The sequence below is a fragment of the Aquarana catesbeiana genome, linkage group LG04, assembly GCF_042186555.1.
Source record: "Aquarana catesbeiana isolate 2022-GZ linkage group LG04, ASM4218655v1, whole genome shotgun sequence".
Classification (NCBI taxonomy): domain Eukaryota; kingdom Metazoa; phylum Chordata; class Amphibia; order Anura; family Ranidae; genus Aquarana; species Aquarana catesbeiana.
The window spans coordinates 243,747,915-243,770,436 of record NC_133327.1 but is presented as its reverse complement, the minus strand read 5'-3'; positions in this window follow the sequence as shown (position 1 = coordinate 243,770,436).

Below are 22,522 nucleotides of genomic sequence, written 5' to 3'. Positions count from 1 at the left end.
GAGGCTCCGGTGAACACCTGCTGGCTCTTAGACTCCGCATCCTGGGGAATCATATGCTCTAGCTCCCAGTGGGATCAGTGGACCTGCTTTCCTGAACCACCAACAGTTCCATCCGCAGCAGTCAGCCTTAGCGGTGTACTCCTGACCCCAACTGGGTACTTTAAATGTCCATTGTTGTTGATTAGTTTCTCTATAAGATGTACATACTAGTAAATATTATACATACATATTATATAATCCTAGTCTCTATCAAAGTGGATTTGCTTTTATCGTATGATTAACACTAATATGTGCTTTTTTCTCTCTTCAAGTCTCCTAGTCTTTCTGATTTTGACAAATTAAAGCCAGGCTGCCCCTTAAGCTGGCTTTAAAAATAATACAGTATATGCAGTTAATTTTTGCTTGCTCAACCAGCAGGCTGAATGAAAAATAAACAGATTCCCGTATCCACACAAATTAAGTGGATGGAGGAATGTACAATCTACTATGGGGGTCCCTCCCTGAAACGGAGAACAGGGACGCACTGGACCCCCTGCTGCAAGCCACATCTGGCATCAGTGTGAACCCAGCCTTATAAATATTGTATACCTTAAAGCAAACCTGTCTAGAGGCAAAAAGAGAGCCTCACACCCCATCATTCTATACTAGGCACACTCTAGTGCCTTATTTCTCTTTTATTGAAAGAGAGTTTTTGCATACTGTTAAGCATGTCCCCACACAGTTTTGGAGATTGGCAATTCAAGCATGGGCCATTACACTGTGACAGGGGAAGGGTTATGCTTTCCCCATGCCTAGAAGTGCTGAGATGTTAAACCCAGTGGTAATGTGGACTAGGGTGGTGGGCAATGACACTACTGGTTAAACCACCAGATATTACCTAATAACCTAGGGTGTTGGTAATGCAGGTTTACTTTAAAGTGGGCTTTTAATTAAAATTTAGACTTGCAATAATAATCCTTGGAAGGAAGCCTGGTTTGCATTTTCTCTGGCTAATAGTTATTACTGCAGAACTATCTTGTGTTCTACCTATCACCAGTAAGATAAAAAGATTAAGTTGATGTAAGGAAAAAAAAGAGAAAAAAGGAAAGACTTACATAGCCACCCTTCAAAACAATGTATGTTTAGTCTGTGCCTGAGTATGGGATAATGCAGCTAATACATTTTTTTTTTAAACAGACCTGTTCTAGTTATGTAGTTTTTGTCATTTCTGGCCTGTGACCCGTTTTAAGGATGCCTATTATGGACTCTAATGCTCCGTACACACGGTCGGATTTTCCGATGGAAAATGTCCGATCGGAGCGTGTTGTCGGAAATTCCGACCGTGTGTGGGCTCCATCGGACATTTTCCATCGGATTTTCCGACACACAAAGTTGGACAGCAGGAGATAAAATTTTCCGACAACAAAATCCGTTGTCGGAAATTCCGATTGTGTGTACACAAATCCGACGGACAAAGTGCCAGGCATGCTCAGAATAAATAAAGAGATGAAAGCTATTGGCCACTGCCCCGTTTATAGTCCCGACGTACGTGTTTTACGTCACCGCGTTCAGAACGATCGGATTTTCCGACAACTTTGTGTGACCGTGACAAGTTTGAGCCAACATCCGTCGAAAAAAATCCTAGGATTTTGTTGTCGGAATGAACGAACAAAGTCCGACCGTGTGTATGGGGCATAAGAGCTGTTCTCTGTGCTGAGATGCTTTTGTGCTGTGTCTGTATCCACCTTGTGCTGCATGCAGGTAGCCCACAGAAGTGGATGCAGAAGCGGCAGCAGCACAGGCACAATTGCATGTCAAACTTGACATACAAGCAATAATGGACAGTGCCTCTGCTCATGCCCATATGTCAAATTTTTATATGGGGCTGGTCCTGCAGCCACTGCATCTGCATCCACATTTATGGGCTGCCTGTGTGCAGCACCAAGGTGAATGAAGGAGCAGCAAAATGCGGCTCAGCATGGAGGACAGGTTTAGAGCCCTTCTAAATGTGCCCTTAGAATTAGAACTCTGTTTATTGTAGGAAAATATGAAAATAAGCAGTGGCAAGTTTTGTTTTGTTTTTGCTTAGTGATGTTTAGTAGCAGGCCAGATGTAGAAATTGTTTTCATAATTAGGGTAGCATTAGAGTATCAATATTACCTGTGACTGAATGGTAGCAACAACAGTGTCCAGCACTGAATTTCAGGATATCACATCATTTTACTCCTCACCCTCACAAAAACTGGAGATTGAAGGGAAGAGAGAAAAATCAGACCTGAAGATTTGCCTGCTTAATGACCAGGCCATTTTTTGCGATACGCCACTGCGACGCTTTAACTGACAATTGCGCTGTCATGTGATGCTGTACCCAAACAAAATTGACGTCCTTTTTTTCCCACAAATAGAGCTTTCTTTTGGTGGTAATTGATCACCTCTGCGGTTTTTATTTTTTGCGCTATAAACAAAAAAAGAGCGACAATTTTGAAAAAAAAAACAATATTTTTTACTTTTTGCTATAATAAATATCCCCAAAAATGTTTTTAAAAATCAAAATTTTTCATCGGTTTTGGCCAATATATATTCTTCTACATATTTTTGGTAACAAAAAAAGACGCAATAAGCGTATATTGATTGGTTTGCACAAAAGTTATAGCGTCTACAAACTATGGGAAAGATTTATGGCATTTTTATGGCATTTTTATTTTTTTACTAGTAATGGTGGTGATCTGCTATTTTTATCAGGACTGCGACATTTTGGTGAAGAGATTGTACACTTTTGACACATTTTTGGGACCACTGACATTTATACAGCGATCGGTGCTATAAAAATGCACTGATTACTGTGTAAATGTCACTGGCAGGGAAGGGGTTAACACTAAGGGGCAATCAAGGGGTTAAATGTGTCCCCTCAGTGTGTGTTCTAACTGTAGGGGAAAGAAACTGACTAGAGGAGGAGACAGATTGTTGTTCCTAGCTATTAGGAACACACGATCTGTCTCTCCTCTCCTCACAGAACAAGGATTTGTGTATTTACACACATATGTCCCTGTTCTGGCTCTCGTGCCCGCGATCGTGCGTGCCTGGCGGTCATGGCAACCTCCAGCCACGCGCATCGGTTCCCCCACAGTGCCGCGGGCGTGCCTGCTATCCCTGCTTAAAGGGCCGACGTACAGCTACGATGGCTCACGGGAACGTGCCGACCTGCCGCAGTATAATGACGGCAGCTGGTCGGCAAGCGGTTAAGAAAAATTTTACTGGGACTCTGAAGTGAGGTCAGGCCATTTGCATTTATGAAGGCAGGTCAGGCCATAAGCATTTAAGAAGCTATCTAGCTAGCTAGAGAAGGAGGGCTAATTAAATCCCAGGAGACAGTTAACCAACGCACCTACAAAACGAATGTAATATCATAGTAGGCAATTGATAAGCATGTTTCAAATGTGTAACTATAACCACAGCAGAAAGTACTGTATGGAACATCTATGTAAGATTATTATTATTCCTGCAACAAAACGTGGTGTAATCGGCCACTAGCTTCTTCTGTTGCAGGGCTTTCCTTTGGAGGAATTAAATGCTTCCCTGTGCTCCTAGCCCTATAATACTTGTTTTTAATAGAGAAGATGCAACCTGCAAGAACACAATTAATGTAAGTATACTGTATGTACACTAGCAACGATTACATGCCTTTTAAAAGTAATAAAGATAACCTTAGAAGTGTATAGCAGCCACCTACTGTCTTCCATACCCTTTTCACATCACGGATGGTCCATTTCATGAGATCTGAAACTCATTGATGCTCAATTTGCAAATCTTATCTTTTGTACAGAATGTCAGGCTCTGGCCTGCCCCCTAATGCACCTCACTACTTGTCATTTAGAGAGACTGACAGCATAAATGACCTCAGTAAGGCAAAGCACACAGCAATCTGGTGCTCACATTTTCATATGGCCTTGTTTAAACCAACAGTAAAGGGGGGGTTGGATATATAAAAACAGTTGAACCATGCCTTTTTTTGCTGCTATGATCTGACTTTCTGTTAGTGGATAGCTATGTTAATTCTTCATGGTCTCACAGTTGGTAGGAAGGTAGCCACCCTTTCTTGCTACCTGAGATGGACTAGGGACTATGGGCTAGGAACTATGGGATTTGTAGTGTGTATAGAGCAGTACAAATGTTACATGTACAGGAGGCCGAAAAACACAGTAAGAAACAATGAAAAATAGATTACAGGGCCATTAGGTAATAGATGTGTATGGATTATATTTGGTGTCACTTTAAGTAAAGGGACCTGGAGGTGTCTGATGTACAAGTCAGAGTTTAGTTTTAAATATATATGATTAAATATATATGATTTTCCCTGCACGGATTATCTGGAGCTCGCCTATATGGGACAAAGCCCAGCTGATCAATTTGAATCAGAGAGGTAAGTAAAGAGTTAAGTCTGGTGGCCACACCTTAGCTAAGAGCTTGATATTAATATTAAGCAGTAGGGTTGTCCCGATACCGATACTAGTATCGGTATCGGAACCGATACCGAGCATTTGCCCAAGTACTTGTACTCGGGCAAATGCTCCCGATGCTTCCCCCGATACCTAGAGGACAGCTGTGATCAGCGCGTGGGGGAGTTACAAGATTCTCCCCCAGCGGCTTTCACCAGCTTTAGTGACAAACAGCGGTGATCGGTCACCGCTGACTGTCACTGCATCCTCCTCCGTGCCCCTTCCGTTCCTCTGTGCCTCTCCGCTGTCCCCTGCATTCCTCTCGCCTTATCTGTCCCCCTCCGTTCCTCTCTCCTTATCTGTCCCCTCCGTTCTCCCCCTCCGTTCCTCTCTCCTTATCTGTCCTCTCCGTTCTCCCCCTCAGTTCCCCTCTCCTTATCTGTCCCCTCCGTTCTCCCCCTCAGTTCCTCCGTCCCCCTCCTCCTTCCTTTGTGTATGGACAGAGTCAGCTGACTCTGTCCATTCACATAACTGAAACATTGTAACCTCCTGTGATTACGATGTGTCAGTTTATGAATGGAGAGAAGCCGCTGCCTTCTCTCCATTCATTCTCAGTGCAGCTGACGCTGCAGAGAAAGGGACTGGGGAATCTCTATCCTCTGTCTCTTTCTCTGTCTCAAGAGGGAGATATCAGAGGTCTGTTAAGACCCCTGATATCTTACCAAAGCCCCCCAAAAGGGCTGATTAAAAAAAAAATAAATTAAGAATAAAAAAATATTATTGTAAAAAAAAAAAAACAAAACACACACACATACAACATACAACATAGCGCCTTGAGGCGATTCAGTTCGCAATTGCAGCGCTTTACAAATCATTCATTCATTCATTCATTCATTCAACGTTCACCCCCCCCCCCCAAATAAAATAGCAAAAAAAAAAAAACTGTCACGTGACATTAAAAAAAAAGTATCGGTTATCGGTATCGGCAAGTACTTGAAAAAAAGTATCGGTACTTGTACTCGGTCCTAAAAAAGTGGTATCGGGACAACCCTATTAAGCAGGGATACGGGGCTGTCAGAACTATTGAAGTTAAAAGAACTAAAAGAATTAATCTATAAGGCCTATTCATGTTACTTTATACATGATTCCATGAACATATCAGAATCCATTTTGTGCTGTTGGTAAAGAGGTAAATTAGGTTCACTGTCTTTTAAACAAGAAACCATCATAAGAAGGTTTTAAGGGCCTCACCATACATTCTAACAAGTTGTAAATTCTAAATACCTGACAGCCATATGAGATAAGAGGCAGATTTTGCTCAGCGTTTATTATAGCGTGAGACTAGTGACTCATATTTCAAATGAGCTGACAGACGTATTTTTATTCTCTTAACTGGGAAAAGGGAATGGGGCTCATTCAAAAACTGTTTTACAAAACAAGCTTTATTAATTGCAAGTTATTATTATTAGAAATAATGTCTATTATGTTCTTATTACATTATATTGGAGAGATTATGTGCTACCTGAGTGAATCATTTTACTTATATCTTTAGTTTATGTATTTTTATAATATTTTTTTTTATATTCATTATAAGTTGTTGGATATATTCATAAAAATGTACTAGTATATCTATATTAACATAAGCAGAGCATGCTTATACTATGAATATTTTTTTTTTTTTTTAGGAATTTTAAATGTGAGATTACGTATAATGGTTATAGTGTGTCCAGCCACAAATGATCTCGTCTTCCAGATATGTGAGAGGGAAAGTAAGTTGTGTTGGTTAGACATTCTGAAAACCATATATCTGAGTTTTATCCAAGAAGTCTAGCAAAAGTGACATATAAATCACATCTTTGCATAGTTTATGGCTTTCTTTTAAGACTAAGTTAAAGGTTATATGGTGATAGATTTTGACATGTAAGATAACAGTCCAAAGTCATTTTTAATACAACACTGCCCCCTGGTGATTACTGTGTGTGGAAGGGTCTGATATTGCCCCATATAGGTATTGTGCAGGAAATGACATATGTTTTAACCTCATATGAGACGTGAAAGGCATGTCCACACCTATTCCTGGGGGGAATATAGAGTGGATACACAAGAAAAGGAGGGAAGAAAGAGGAGAGATTGAAACAATGGAAGGAGAGAGAGCAGGAGGAAAACAGAATGGAAAAATGTAGTACTGGTAGAGATGTCCTTTGGGATACACGGCTGATACCTCTCAAACAAACAAAATAGCCTTATTTTTCGTGTAAAGTATTACTTTTCTATGTTTTATACTGGTAATTGAATTACTTAGCATATACATGACTAAACCATTTAAACTTTGTAGCATAGCATTGGAATTGTTTTATTTCTACCTGCAGCATGACATAATTATATTCCAATTATAAGAGAATTACACATCTTTGTATGTCTCTACAAAAGCTAATTCCAAAGTCTATACATTGTTTTGTTATGATGTATGTTTAAACCTAAAATTCATTAGAGAATTGTCTTTACCGAAAATATAAGTCTTGGTTAAATTATCAAGCTCTGTGCACGGTATAACATTTGGTCCGTGCAATTTTAAAGTGTAAGTTGGAAGGTCTATTTGTTTGAGAAAAGTGTTGAATCACCACCTGGTTGTTTTCATAGTCTGTTGTGCCACAAAGAAAGCTATTTACAAAGCAGTCACAAAGTGTTGATACTTGATATTTTGTAACAAGAGTTTGTGGTTATTTTCCTCATCGTCTGCATCACTCTTATGTTTGATATTTAGATTTATATTCTTTGTATCATCACCACTTATATTTGATATTATTTTACACTGAATTTTTAGTAATAAATATATATATTTTGGCACACTGCTGTATTCCTTTTTGTCTTCAAACTAGCATGGATAAACAAATTTGACTTATTTGGTTGATTTGTGGAAAGACGTGAAAATCTCCTTAATCATAGATTTTTGCATATTTCCATAAATATAATACTGTTAATATTTCAGTATAAACATCTGACAGGGCATACAATGTGGGGGGCGTAACTGGAACTTGCCCAGTTTGGGTAGCATTGCTATATGGGCTCTGAGAGAAATCGGGTGAAGGTCCTTTGAGAGCTTGAGGGGATTAATAGCTGAGGGAATTTTTTTAAGGGTAGTAACATCTGCATCCGTTTTGTCCCTTATTTCCCTTGTAAGTGAAGGGAGGGAAACCTCTGCCAAAATTTGGTTAGCCAAAGTAGAGCAAAATTGTGGGGGCTTCCTATATAAATCAGTGAGCATTGAATTGAAGCAGTCAACTATAGTTTTAGGGTTCAATGAATTTGTGCCATCTTGGAGTGCCTAATGAGGGTGTGAACTTTCAGATTGGCATTTGAAAGATTGGCAAGCATTGAGCGTGATTTATTTGCTTATCATTAAGTAACATTGAGTTCCACTCCAGTGCAGTTTACTTATTTACCGAGAGATGTTGGTGAGCTTTTAATTCAGATTCCAGGCAAGCCAATTTGAGACGAAGTGAAAATCTTGGTTTCCCATTCTTTTTTGAGACAGGAAGCCAAATAAATAATAGATCCTCAAATTGTCACTTTATGTGCTTCCCATAATGAAATAGGGGAGGACACTGAGTCTGTATTCTAGGCAAAATAATATTTAAGGTCATTAGCAATAGAATCCACCATGGATTTGTGAGAAAGAATGAAGTTGCTGAAAAGTGATGGGTTGTGAGCAAAAGAACTACTCTGCATAAGGACAGGAGACTGGTCAGACCAAGAGACTAATCAAATCTTGGATTTGGTTAGTGAGGGAAGTAATTGTGGATGAACAAAGGGAGCAGAGTAAAAAGTATAGTCTGCAGTTCTAGGTTTTTGGTGCCTCCAAGCGTCTACGAAACTATGCTCAGAAAGCAAGCTGGCCAGCTTATCTATTTGAACCTGGAGATCGTTTAATTTGGAGAGAGAGTCAGTAGCCTTTAGATTTATCTACTTTAAGGTCAAAAACCATGTTAGTGTCACCCATGAGGAAAGGAGTAGCTCGTGTATGTGTAGATATGAGGCCCAAGAGGTGAGAAAAGAACCAATGTTGGTGGGAATTGGAAGCAATATAATTAACTTTAGTTATCTCCTTATTAAAAACAGAGCCTTTTGGAAGAAGACTCAAGTCACCAATGTAGCCATCTGGTTGGCCAAAGTCGAGGAAGTGAATAGAATCGAGGACCTCATTTTAATTGATCGAGGTACTCAAGACAAATTTCTAAAGAAGAGGTTTTACTGGCATGGAGTTACGTTATCTGAGTACAAATCCATCCTGAAACATTCAGAGACCAGTCTGTTATCAGATGCAGAGACGGGATGCTAGGGGGAGGAGTACCCTTTCCCCTGTCGTTACCTCCTCCTCCTTTTCCCCTCGCCCCCTTTTTTTTTACCCTTCCTTCCTGGTATTTTCAAAGCCCCCCAATTACAGTCGGGACAATTCTGTTTGGCTGTTTTTCGCACTTTTTGAGTCTGTTTTAAAACACAGTAAAAGGTTTAGGGGAGGTACATGCCATTCTCCACGCAATTATATCTTTACTGCAACATCCTAACTGTTGATTTTACCTTGCTAAAAAGTTTTAACAGCATATGCCTTAACTGTGTCTATGTTGGTTCCTTGGCTTGTCCCACTGAATAGGCTGTATGTATTCTTATCAGCTGATATTTGCCTGTTACACACTGTATGCCTTGGCATGTACTTCCTTTACTTATAGATTAAGAATTTCCACAAAAAAAATAGAACATTGACGTAAGATATCTGTCAGTGGGGTCTGCAAGTTTTAATTTGCATGTGAAAGGCTTGTTGTTATGGAAGGCACAAGGATATAGAAAGCCCGACTTCTTGCAAACATACTATGTTGGCATGATGGGAAGAGAAGTGGTTAAAAGCCATTTCTACATTGTGGAAAATAAGAGTAAAATTAGAGGGTGTCATCATGGGAGTTTTGAGAGTGGCTGATCTAGTGGATCACTGGTGAAAAGTAAGGTAATGGGTAGCAACACGGAACTCTATGTCAGCCAGGGGTGAGGGTGGAGAAGGGCAAGGATGGGGTAAGGTAGGTGAAGGAGATAAAAAGAAAGAAAAGTAGGGAAGAAAGAGGAATAGACAAAATCACAACATTAAAATAGTACTACAAAAGCAGAAAGCGGTAGTACACCCAGGCATCACCATGTGTGGGGGTCACCGGTGATGCCTGGAAGCAAGGTGTGTATAGAAGGGTGAGCTAATGGTGAGTAAAGAAATAGTATCAAGAGGAAACCTATAATAAGGACTCAGATAAGAGCAAGTATCAATCAGTAGACACTGGAAATATCAAATAGGATACAAAACATTATGGAAAACTGTAATGCCCCGTACACACGGGCGGACATTGATCGGACATTCCGACAACAAAATCCTAGGATTTTTTCCGACGGATGTTGGCTCAAACTTGTTTTGCGTACACACGGTCGCACAAAGTTGTCGGAATTTCCGATCATCAACAACGCGGTCACGTACACCACGTACGACGAGACTAGAAAAGGCCAGTTCAGAACCAAGCACGGCATCCTTTGGGTTCCTTTTGCTAATCTCATGTCAGTAAAAGTTTGGTGAGAGACGATTCGCTCTTTTTCAGACTCGTGGCTTTCAGATCATTTTCTGCGGTTCAGTTGGTGCTTATGGGTTTGTATCTGCTCTTCAGTGCGTGCAAGCAAGCTACGCGTGACTTGTCATTGTGTTCTTGTTCGTTCGTTACTGTTTTTCAGGTCGCTCTTCACAGGCCTTGCTGTTCTTCAGTGCGTTCTGTTACTTCGTTCTGAGCAGCCGACTGTTTTCTAGCCATGTTGCGTATACGTACTCTTCGTAGAGTTCATGCTGTGCGGGGGCTTGGTGTTGGGGTCCTGACCTTGACAAAAGTCCAGTCCATGAACAGGGTGGGGAGGAGTTCATGGACCAAGAATTGGTTGCTTCAGCGTGACCAGTTCTCTCATATGCCTTTGCTCCGTGAGATCCGTGAGAATAATCCTGATGATTTCAGGAACTTTCTCAGGATGACGGACCCCGTATTTCACTGTTTGTTGGCTTCGCTGACCCCCTATATCAGCAGGCAGGATACCTGCATGAGGCAAGCCATCACTCTGGAGCAGAGGCTAGTCGCTACCCTGCGGTACTTGCCGACAGGGAGAAGCCTGCAGGAGTTGAAGTTCTCGACAGGCATCTCCCCCCAGGCTCTGGGGATCATTATCCCAGAGACCTGTTCTGCCATCATCCAGGTCCTGCAGAAGGAGTATATGAAGGTAAGATTTTTATCCTTTAATATCACATTTTATTGTATTTAATGTTTGATAATATATTGTATTTCTTTCCTCATTCCCTAATTACCATGATTGTAATATGCTGTGAATGTCCCCTTTGTTCTCATGCATGCTGGATTTTTATGTAATTATTTTTTTAGTCCTTCATACATATTTGCCTTCACTTACCTCCCCAGCATGCTCTCCTGGCCCTATATTCACCTCATGTAGACACTTAACAATGTATTTTATCAGCTCCATAGTAGTGCTTTACCCCAAACACCCCCTAAAATGTTTAGAAATGTGATTTGTGCTTTAAATTCTGGCAGAGTGCCAGAGGCTTTTTTGGGGGGTTTCCCAAATCATTTGGAACCCTCCCTCCCCCCAACTGCTAAGTCAGCTGATACCAATTCTCTATCTATCCTCAATCATCTATCTGCTGATTTTGCCAAGCCCATACACACTATACCCACCTCTTTTGTGGTCAGATGTATGGATGAATTCCCCAAAGCATGTAGTGCAAGGGCCTGCCTGTATACTTTCAAATGGTACTGTTTAAAGTTTTTGTATCCTATTATTATCTTGATAGGTAATAGCAGAATGTCCAAATGTGCTCAAATGTGTACAGTGTGTATTTATATCTTTGTATTCTGACACTTCTTACCTGTCCAGTGGTCTGCCAATAGTGTTACTAAGGAGGGGCTGTTCCAAGTAATACCCTGTATTTAGGCATTCATCTCTCAATGAAGTGAAGAGGGTTACCTGTCCAAGACCCCCCCCCCTATAATGTTAGAAATGGCCCATGAGAGGGGGGGAGGGGGAATATGATAGGTGTACCTTATACTTTGGTGTTGTAAAATTCCCCTTAATAAATGTTATCTGGATGTTGGCCAAGAATGTTTGTGTCTAATCTGCTTTCCATGTTTATGTGCAAAAATACAAAGTTTTTTTGTTTTCCTCAACAGTTTCCTTCCACGTCACAGGAATGGCAGACTGTGGCCTCCCACTTTGCCCAGCGGTGGGACTTTCCTAACTGTGGAGGGGCAATTGATGGGAAACACGTCCACATCGTCCCACCACCCAACTCGGGGTTGTACTATTATAATTACAAGGGGTTCAATAGTATTGTGATGTTGGCGGTGGTATCTGCTAATTACGACTTCCTGTATGTGGACGTGGGGAAGAATGGCCGGATGTCCGATGGTGGAGTCATCGCCCAGACGGAGTTTTACAGGTGTCTCCAGAATGGCAGCTTGGACTTGCCACCTCCAGAAGAGAATGTGGAAGGACTCCCATTCGTCTTCGTTGCGGATGAAGCATTTGCGCTGGGAGACCATCTTATGCGGCCATTCCCGATGAGGACCCTCACCCCGGAACAGAGGGTTTTTAATTACCGGCTGTCCAGAGTCAGAAGAGTGGTGGAGAACACATTTGGAATCATGGCCAGCCGGTTCCGCCTATTTCTGACACCCATCCATATGGTGGAGTATAAACTTAATCATATAATCCTGGCGTGCTGTGTTCTACATAACTTTTTACGCCAACATTCTGCCAACTATGCTGGCTCAGTTGGGCCTGAGGCCGGAATTCTAAATGAAACAACCCTGACGGCGCTTGAAAGTGGCCGTCCTGGCTTGCCCTCCCTGAGTGCCTGTGATGTCTGGTTAAGATACCTTGAGTTCTTTGCGGGTAGGGGGGCCATCAATATGCCAGACAATTTGTGAAGCCTTTATCAAATAAAAAAATAAAAAAAAGCAAATCTTTGGTGACATTTACTGCTTGTGTTTGTTTTTGTTTTAGCTGACTCTGACAGAAACGTGGGGAGTCCTGAAAATGGCGTGATTGTGCAACCTTATACAAAGCACTGTTGGGTGTTATTTACTAAAGGCAAAGACACTTTGCACTACAAGTGCACTTGAAACTGCACTGAAACTGCACATGTAGTGCAAGGAGGATTTGCCCTTAGGAAATAACCCCCATTTTCAGAAAGCAGCAATTACATCACCACAAAAGTGTTGTAGCGTTGAGACAATAATCCTCACAATCACATGTGCATTTAGAAAAGGTTTTTAAAACAAACCAACATGTTTGTTGTATAACAATTTTTGGGGTGGCATTATAAAAAATATAAATGTCCATTTAAGATAAAATAGGCATGTGTAAAACCAACAAGAAAGACACAAATCTTGAACTTACAAAGTTCACATTTGGTAGAACTTGAAGGCAATATCAGACATGAGTATTTAGGAACTGTGTTTGATATTGCGTTCAGATGGGGTGAAGTCACCCCAGGAAAAGCCAAATTTGGAAGATGCACACAAATTTGCCAATGTCAACATGTGCTAGCTGCCATCATGGGGGATCAAGGGACGTGTTTTGGGGGAGAAACCCCTTCCTCTCAGCTACTTTATTATTGAGGAAGGGGTTGCACCCCCAAAACGTGTCCATTGATCTCCCGTGATGGCAGATAGCACATGTTGACACACTGTGTGCATCCTCCAAATTTGGCTTTTCTAAAAATCGCTAAAACATTTTTAACATTGTAGCACACAAAAAAACAAAGGGATTTGGAGGGGTTTTAAACTCGCCCCAAAACATCAGTGATGTTTTTATTTTTTTGAATAACATCGTTGATTTTTTTTCTTGAGGTTTTCCAATTCTAAATTACACCCCATGATCTCCCCGATCAGGATCTGGGCACTTTCTGATGTGAAAGGATCTGGATCCACAACATCACGATCACCTAAAAAGAGAGAAACCAAACAAAAACAGGTTACAAAAATATGCCGGCATCCATCTCTTACCTGAGCCGGAGGTCGCAGACACTTACCTGTTGTGGTGACTATTTCCACCACATCTTCTTCCTCCTCCTGCTCTTCTTGGGTTGGGGGTATTTCCCCTTCTTCCAGAGGTGTGGGGTCTGTGGTCTCCTCGGATGAGGGGTGTCCTTCGAGTCTTTTCTCCCCTATGTAAAACAAAAATGGTATACTTAGCACACAGATATTTGATGGCAGAACTATAAATAGGAAACATTGTTTGGAAGTGGGGTACAATTGTCTATTTTGGCAGAGTTCCAAAATGTAGCATTTTCAGTGTCCTTTGTCAAGCTGCAATACTTTACCTGTTTGGTACAAGCTTCACAGATGGAGTCACCCCTATAGTATACACTGGAGCACCTGTGTGGCCCCCCTAATAAAAATGGTGTTCTGGGGTCCCACACTAGTGCTCCAGTGTCCAGATGTGAAAACAGCTGCTCAGTGTCCTCTCCTTATACAGAATCTAGTTTGCATTTCATTCTAGTAACAAACACATCTACACAACCAAATTAGTTTCATACAAGTAGGGCGTAAAAAATGTGGCCAAATGCATATGGCCAAAACAATGGTGTTTTATAGCCCGAAAGAAAAATGTTTGATACCAACGAATAATGTGCCCATGAACATGAAAGTTGCCATTTTAAAATGTACACTTTTAAGAAAAGCACATGGAGCAGCACGAACTTAATAAACACAAAAAGAATAGGAACACAGGACAACTACTTACTTTTTTGCAGCACTCTCCGGATCTTTCTCTACTGCTCGTGTTCTCGTAATTTGAGGTCCGACCACCGCTTCCTGAGCTGATCTTTCGATCGACGTACCCCGAAATTCCGGTGCAGACTTTTGACCACTTTTGCCATAATCTTGGCCTTTCTGACATTGGGGTTGGGGTAAGGTCCATACTTTCCATCATAGTCGGCCTTCTTCAGGATATCGACCATCTCCAAAATCTTCCCAAAGGACATATTTGAGGCCTTAAATCTCTTTCTGGATCTGGACGTCTCCGGATCCGGGCTTTCCTCCCCCTCCTCCTCGTTCCTGTAATTAGCACGCACCTGCTGTGTATCCGCCATGTGCTCTTCCCCCTCTGCGCAGAACGAAAAGGGGCGGGGAATAGACTAGAAAGAACGTCAGGGGCGGGCGGAGTTACACACATGCGCAGTGTGTATAAAGCATAACACGCGTGCGTATTACGTACGATCTGTGAGCGGAGGAAGGAGCATCGGAGGCGCCGATCGTGATAATGAAGGTAAGATCTAAACTTGGGCCTATACTGCTTCGAAATTGAAGCCTATATTGTAACAAGATTAGGAGAGTTTGGCCTGACCTTAGGGTTTGTCTTGTGTTGTGTCTTGCAGAGAAAATGGATGGCTTCAATGACCACAACTTCCTCCCCCTGTTCATAGACAAATACAGGGAGCTGCCCTATCTGTGGCAGGTGAGACATCCCCATTATAATAATAAACAAAAGAGGCAGGCAGCGCTGGAGAAACTGCTGGAGTTGGTGAAGCCGGTGGTCCCCACGGCAACCATCCCTTATTTAAAAACCAAAATTGGTGGCCTGAGGAGCACTTATCTTAGGGAGCGCAAGAAGGTCACAGATTCCCAGAGATCTGGAGCTGCAGCAGATGACATTTATGTCCCCAGGCTGTGGTACTATGAGAGACTGCGATTTCTGTCAGACCACACTGAAGTCAGAGAATCCCTCTCCACTCTTCCTTCCACTCTTCCTTCCACCCCAGCTGAGGCTTCCGATGTCCAACCTGGGCCTTCCAGCCAGGAAGAAGTGGAGGAGCCCAGCTGGAGTCAGGTATAGCATTCTTCTACAGATTTCTTGTCAATAAAGAAATTATCTTTACTAGGTGTTATTGATCACTAATTGCTGATTGAAAAAAGTGTTTTACATATCAATAGACAGTAGTGGGCACCCAAAATTGGGACAAGAATGAAAAATGCTGGGCTCAGAATGATAGTCTGTTATATTTGTTAACATTCAATTTGCAACAGTCAGGAGGTGAAATTTGTGTGTGACTGATGAATAAAAAACTAAAACTATGTCCCTTTTTCATACACAGGAAGACCTCAGCCAGGAGGAGGCTGTGGAATGTGGCAGCCAGGAGGAGGCGGGGGTTAGTGGCAGCCAGAAGGAGGCGGGGCTAAGTGTCAGCCAGGAGAAGCCTGGGACCAGTCGCAGCCTGACCGAATCGCAGGTTCCTCCCCTCCGTCTTCCATACAAAAGACCCAGGAAGGGGAGTCACGTTCAGGATTCTGCACTCAGGCTTATTCAGGAGGCTTCTGTTTCTCCAGCGTTGCCTCCCTCTTTGTTTAGTTGTGAGCCCTTAATAAATGAAATTTTTGGGAAAATTATACTCTCCTATGTGTGTTTTCATCCAAAAAGGACAGTTTGTTGGTGAGGATTCAGGTACATTTCAAAAATACAATGTGAAATTAACAAGAGACAACAACACCAAACAATCTCCTACAGATTAAATAGAACAACATATCAATGGTGTTGTGGTAACTTGACACACAAAACACACACAAAAATATTCAGGAGTAAAAATAAAAATACAATAAAACAAAGATCAGCCTTGAAAAAAAGACAAACCAAAAAAAAATAATCTGCCTTAAAACCAAAAAAAAAAAAATCCAACACAAAAATAATGTTGTCAGATGTGACAAATCAAAATATATTGAGGGAATCCCGATAAATAGTAAAGAAATAAGTTTGTGAGAAGTCTGTGTGAATATGAGCAGCAAAACTACTTCATTCTTCTCAAATTATAAAGAAGAGAGTGCGCTGTATTAAACCATTTTTAACATTGCAGCGTGACGAAAGTGCTGCATCCATTCCGAGCGCTAATTTTACCCGACCGAGCTGTTCCGTCTCAGAATTTCTTCTGAGCATGCGTGGCATGTCGGAATTGACGTGATCGGATTTTGTTGTCGGAAAATTTTATAGGCTGCTCTCAAACTTTGTGTGTCGGAAAATCCGATGGAAAATGTCCGATGGAGCCCACACACGGTCGGAATGTCCGACAACACGCTCTGATCGGACATTTTCCATCGGAAAATCCAACCCTGTGTACGGGGCATAACAAGAATCTAGGGGTGGACACCAATCGTTTTCAGCATTCAGCACTCATCGGGTTAAAGGAATGTTGTATATGCAAATAAAAATAGCAAATATAGTATATCTGTGTATACATTTATTTAATAAAAACAGGGGTAAAAAGATGCACTTACAAAGACTGGCACTCAGATCCAAGTGCCGGCTGGACGGCGTGTGAGTGCTGAATGCTGAAAACGAGGCTACTATCACTTGGATCGGTTTACCCATTGTATGGTGTATATGCTGTATGACCTGTTTCAGGTCGAATGTTTCAGGTGAGGGGCCATCCATGTGCGGTGAAGGGATCACAATCACTTTAGATTTACCCCTTGTCGTCTTGAATGTCCACTGGTGGTCTCATCTCCTCACTTCATCTGTTATATCTGATATTTCAAGGACATTTATATTTGCGCAGCACTGTTTGCTTTTTATTTATGTATTTGAGGTGTTGTTGAATTTACCTTAGTGTTTGCTTGCATTTATCTTTTTTGATTTGTCCGTTAGTTAGTCAGCGCTGAATATATCCCCATTAGCTTTAGGTCCTAGATTATAAAGGCCGTGAACACACTCAGCCTGCTCGTTTCCGGCAAGACCCGGACACAGAATTGGAGATTGCTTCCCTCCCAAAGCACTTAGAAATCCTGCAAACAAGAAACAGGTCAGAGCTTTTCTTGATATAATGGGTTACCATAGGATGTTTATCCCAAATTTTGCAATTCCGGCAGCCCTGTTGACTGACCTTACAAAAGGGAAAGACTTAGTAATAGTAAAATGGTCCCAGGAAGCAGAAGAGTCTTTCAAAGTCCTAAAGAGGGCCCTCTGTGCTCCAGTGCTGTATTCCCCCGACTCTGTTAAGGATTTTGTGGTTCACAGATGCATTTGATGGTGGCGTTGGGGCATTATTGTCACAGGGACACAGTTGGGAAGAACACCCTGTAGTATACCTGAGCAGAAAACTTAAAGGAACGTTTAAAAAACAAAAAAATAAAAAACAAACATGTCATACTTACCTCCTCTATGTTGGGGCCCCGATCCTCCGCTTCTGGGGTCCCTCAGCAGCGCTCCTGGCTCCTCCTCTTCGCAAGTGCCCTGTTGGAGAGCAGCTCTCCTTTACGGCACTCGTGCAAGCACAGCTATCGTGTCCTGCTGCTGCGTCCATTGACACAGACAGCAGGACTCGGCCCCGCCCCCCCAGCTCCCGCATCATCGGATTTGATTGACAGCAGCAGGAGCCAATGGCTGCGCTGCTATCAATCTATCCAATCCGGACCCGAGACACCGGCTGGAGCTGGTGTGCTCGTCCCTGTCGCTGGAAAGACCGGGTTCAGGTAAATAAAAGGGGGGCTCTGGGGGGCTGCTGCATCACAGGGGGTTTTTCACCTTAAAGCATAAAGGTGAAAAACCTTGAATGTTTACAAGAAGGATGCAGTAATTGAAAAAGAATGTTTAGTGATAAAGTGGGCCTTGGAAGCTCTAAGATACTATGGGTAGGATTTTCTAAAACTGGAGTATGCAAAATTTGATGAAACACTGCACAGAAACCAATCAGCTTCAAGGTTTTATTGTCAAAGCTTAAAGTGGTTGTAAAGGCTCAAGGTTTTTTTACCTTCATGCATTCTATGCCTTCTGTGTGCAGCCCCACTAATACTTATCTGAGTCCCATCTTGATCCAGCGGAGGCAGCGACTCTCCCGGGTCTCCTTTTCCTCATTGGCTGAGACAGCAGCGAGAACCATTGGCTCCCACTACTGTCAATCACAGCCAGTGAGCCAATGAGGAGAGAGTGGGGGCAGGGCCGAGCCACAATGGACACACAGAGCAATGACTCGGGAGTGAGCCTGCTTGGGTACGCATTTGGGTGCAATCGGCAGGGGCCAGGAGCGTCAGCAGGGGACCCGAGAAGAGGAGAACCATTACACAGAGCAGGTAAGTATGACATGTTTGTTATTAAGAAAAAAAAAATCTGCCTTCAATATCACTTTAACTGAACAAGCTGAAGTTATAAGCTGATTAGCTACCATGCACAGATGCACCAGATTCTGAGCGGTCCATATTTAGTAAATCTCCACCTACTTCTTAGGACGCCATTTTGATTTGATAGCCTAGAAGAAAAAGACAGATGGGTGAACCAGTAGTTTCTGGCTCTACAGGATTATTCCTTCATGGTAAAATATGTAAATGCCCTATCCCAGGTTCACTCTTGTTGGGCTCTGTTTGGAGCACTGTACAGCACTTGTAAATAGCACCAATAAACACACCACTGATATAGGTGTCCTAAATGCAGACAGTCGGTGGGGACCTTCTTTCATGTAGTATGGTGGTGTCCGGTTCTCCAGAGCTACTGGCATGACATAGTGACAGATATAAATGGAGTAACAGGATTACAATTAAAAGTTGACACGATGGTGTTCCTCTTGGGCATCACAGATAATCTGAATGCAGCCAAACATACCAAACTGTTTGTGTTTTATGCGGCTTACTATGCCAGGAAAATGATTTTGCTGCGCTGGAAGTTATCGGAACCACCCACTGTTGGGGCATGGAGGATACAAATAAATACAGTACTCCCGATATATAAGCTTACGTATATGGGCAGGAACTGTCCAAAGAAATTCGACAAAATTTGGGCGACCTGGGTTGAAGCTCGACAACTGGTGGTGTAGGTTCACTGGTGGCTCGGATCTTGGGAGGCTGACTGGCTGGAAATGGGTTGTGAAACACTGCCCCTAATTTACAAAGGGAGATTATATGATCCTACTCACCCCTACCTTCTCCCTCCTCTCTCCTTCTACAGTGCAGACATTCCTTAACAGACACTGGTCTGTTTGTGTGGAGGCTCCTCTTGATACCCTACTCCTTTCGTTCCCTATTTTCTTCTCTTAATCCTTCCTCTGTCCCTGCAGATGATTTCTTCTACATCTTCCTCAACCCTTTAAACCTTCCTTCTCTTCCGAACTTTCCATCCTAGTTTCCCCCCTCCCCCCCCCCCTCTCCCCCTCTTCCTAACGAGATACTCCTGGGACAAATGAAATTCTATGGGATTAGACTTAATATATGCAATGATATAACACATAAGAGGATGATGTTAAAATCAAAGCAGCTGAGAATGAGACTCACTTTGGTGTTTCTAGCAAAGTCTACTACTGATTGCAATTGCTCATGTAAATATGTTATGATCTTCAAACTCAAATGTAATATGCAGATTATTCAATAAACATTTTCTGTGTTAAAAAAAAAAAAAAAAAAAAACACACCACTGATTGTATCTGTATCACTGGACTGGTGTCTGTGCCTGAAGGTGTTCTCCCCCCAGGGAGTATTGTACCTGCTACCTTGCCCCATCTATGTACACACACATACAAATGTTTTGCCTTTCATTTCTGTTTTAAACTGAATCGGTTGCTTTACAAAGTAAGGGTTCACATATACTTTATGTCCTAGATGAGTAATTAAACAAATTCTTTTCCCACTGGCAGGAGACAGCTCTTTAGCAAAACCTATATGCCTAAAAAAAAAAAAAAAAACAGATTCTGTTCCTATAAAGCATGTCATACAGCACAGTGCTTGTGCTGTGTCATGCGGCCCCCTGTAACACCTGTAATATAATAACTGGCTGATCCTGCCTGGCTATGCCCTCCCCCCTGTAAACTAACTACGATAATCAGGGCTGCTGTGCCGTTTACGTGATTCTGTCATCTGCAGCTCTGCTCTCCTGTGTCTGTGTCTCCTCTGTCCTCCTCCCCTCTCTGCCTGTCTGCGTGTCAGCGCCTGCCCCCCACCCGCTCCTGCTGCTCTCATATTTCATATAAAATCATCCCATCCGTGCTGTAATATACCAAAAAGTGTCCCTGTGCCTATGTTATGTAAAAAATATGCTTGTCTGTATCTAGATCAACGCGGCTCCCAGCGATCAGCTGAAGCGCGGCTCTCTCTCTGTCCTCTCCTCCCTGGCTGACATAAGTGGTAATGTGGAAATTTCACTATACGCTGCGCGTAATCCATGTCTCCTGCGCTAATGAAGCGCCCTTTCAGCCTTTTGGTATAATGCATTTGTGTCTACCCGTATCTTCCTAAGTAACACAGCCATGACCACCATCCTCTCATCCTGAGCTCCACCAACAGCCTTGCTGATAATGGGAGCAATCTATATTTTTATAACAATAGAGCTTGGTTGCTTCACAATCAGCCAATCAAGCACAGGCATTCCTTCAAACAGGAGTGGTTATACAAATCTCAACCAATGAACAATGACTAGGGGAGTCTATGGGCGCGTCTGGGCAGGGGCAGTATGATTTCCCGCCCCCTGTCTCTGTAAGCCATCATCTTCAGCTAGACAAAGAAAACCACATGGCTGGCCTTGAAATCATAAAACACTACCCCTGACCACAACACACCCAAAGACTCCCATTTTTACCGTTGGCGTGAATACTTATTCGGCATTGTTCAGAGAACAAAGCATACCGGGATTATACTACCATTCCTGAGGATGGGAGATTATCTTCAGGAACACACCATAGCCTCCCTATGTGCTGATCAGACACAAAGGGCGACACGAACGCACATCCCCCATTACCGATAATGTCTTGCAGAGTGAACACACCTCCCCCAGATGATCGTCTGTGAATTGCACAGGGGTCCTTCGCTGGCGGACATATCCACACTCTGCAAATACTTCTCTACATCTTACAGGAAGCTTTTCATTACCAAAACGGGTCTCAACTGGCGTCAGCCTGCCCCAGTCCGCTCTTTAGAGCGGCCTGCAGGAGAACTAACACTGGGAGACACTGTGACAATACATAATAAATACATCTTAATAAAATTTCCACAACAGTGGGAGTGCTCAGTCCCGCCCACTGGAACTGTGAGCCGGAAAGGGAAAAGAGCCAAAGAGTCAGCTGAGCGCTGGGAGCCTCGCTGATATAGATACAGATAAGAATATTTTTTTTTTACATAACACATGCACAGGGACATTAATTGGTATATTACAGCACGGGCGGGAAGTGGGTTAACAACCACTTTAAGCATTTCACATGCTTTCCGTTGATGTTATTGTGATTGGATGTGATAGTGATCAGGAGCCGGTACTACCAGCTCCCAATTTTAAACAGTAACTGGAAGCCATTAGTGACAGAAGAGTCATAGTGAGGGGGACCCTGAGCGAGCATGCTTCCAGCAAAAAAAAAGCAGCACCAGCTGTACACATATATGTGGCAGCGTGGTGTTAAAGCCCAGCGCTGTGCTGCCACATATATGCATACAGCTAACAGGAAAGGGTTAATGCTTGTAAAAAAAACAGCAATATTTGTGTAATAATGACATACAGTGGGGATGGAAAGTATTCAGACCCCCTTAAATTTTTCACTCTTTGTTATATGGCAGCCATTTGCTAAAATCATTTAAATTCATTTTTTTCCTCATTAATGTACACACAGCACCCCATATTGACAGAAAAACACAGAATTGTTGACATTTTTGCAGATTTATTAAAAAAGAAAAACTGAAATATCACATGGTCCTAAGTATTCAGACCCTTTGCTGTGACACTCATATATTTAACTCAGGTGCAAAAATGTCTGCTGCACTTAAGGTTCCTAAGAGCACAGTGGCCTTCATAATCCTTAAATGCAAGACGTTTGGGACGACCAGAACCCTTCCTTGAGCTGGCCGTCCGGCCAAACTGAGCTATCGGGGGAGAAGAGCCTTGGTGAGAGAGTCAAAGAAGAACCCAAAGATCACTGTGGCTGAGCTCCAGTGATGCAGTCGGGAGATGGGAGAAAGTTGTAGAAAGTCAACCATCACTGCAGCCCTCCACCAGTCGGGGCTTTATGGCAGAGTGGCCTGACGGAAGCCTCCCCTCAGTGCAAGACACATGAAAGCCTGCATGAAGTT